The sequence below is a fragment of the Octodon degus genome, unplaced genomic scaffold (assembly GCF_000260255.1).
Source record: "Octodon degus isolate 3935 unplaced genomic scaffold, OctDeg1.0 scaffold00339, whole genome shotgun sequence".
In the NCBI taxonomy this organism is placed as follows: Eukaryota; Metazoa; Chordata; class Mammalia; order Rodentia; family Octodontidae; genus Octodon; species Octodon degus.
In genome coordinates this window covers 41,405-42,235 of record NW_004524915.1, presented here as the reverse complement: position 1 = coordinate 42,235, position 831 = coordinate 41,405, and positions in this window count along the sequence as shown.

The window sequence follows — 831 nt, the reverse complement described above, 5'->3', positions numbered from 1 at the left end:
TTCATAGATCATGCAGCCATCACCCCCTAATAAATCCCAGACCTGGCAGCGGGTGCTGTCCAGGTCCCCCCATGGTCCCTGGCATGCACTCACCCACCTTCCTGCTCTACCGACAGGCCTTTTGTGGCCTGTCACACAAACAGCACAGGACAGCTCTGCAGCCTAGTGTCTGCAGGGCAGAGGCCCAGGTGCATTCTTCTGATTCTCGAGAGCTACAATCGGATAGCAAGTTAGCTGTTGGAGCACAGACGTTGACAGCTTGAAGACCTCTGAATGAGGGCAGGGGGAGGCGTGGGAAAGGCCAGCACCCCTCCTTCCGCCTCCCCCCTTCTACCCTTCCTGGGCAGAGGGGCGGATGGAGGAGCTCTGGGCTGGGAGGATGGGCAAGAAGGAGAGTAGGGTTGGGTGGGAGGCAGGCACAGGGGCTCACCCCCTTCTGCTGACCGTGGAGCCTTTGTACTGAGCAAAGTCTCCAGTCTTATTTCTTTTTTTCATTTTGAGATGGGTCCTTGCTGAATGTTTGAGTTGCCAGGTTGGGCACTCCTGGCTTGCACCTTGTTAGAAGTAATTTGCCAATAGCCTCCATATACTCGGCATCTTCTCTGACACCTGGCATTGCTGGGGGAAGGACAGTGGCCCCTGGCCAAACCACGCAGCACCCAGCAGTGTGAGGACCAGCCCAGGGTCTGTATCCAGTTTTTTTTTGTTTTTTTTTCCCGGAACCGGGGATTGAACTCAGGCCCTTAAGCTTGCCAGGCAAGCGCTTATTCTACTGAGCCATCTCCCCAGCCCCCCAGGGTCTGTATGTGGCAACTGCAAGATTTGTTTTTT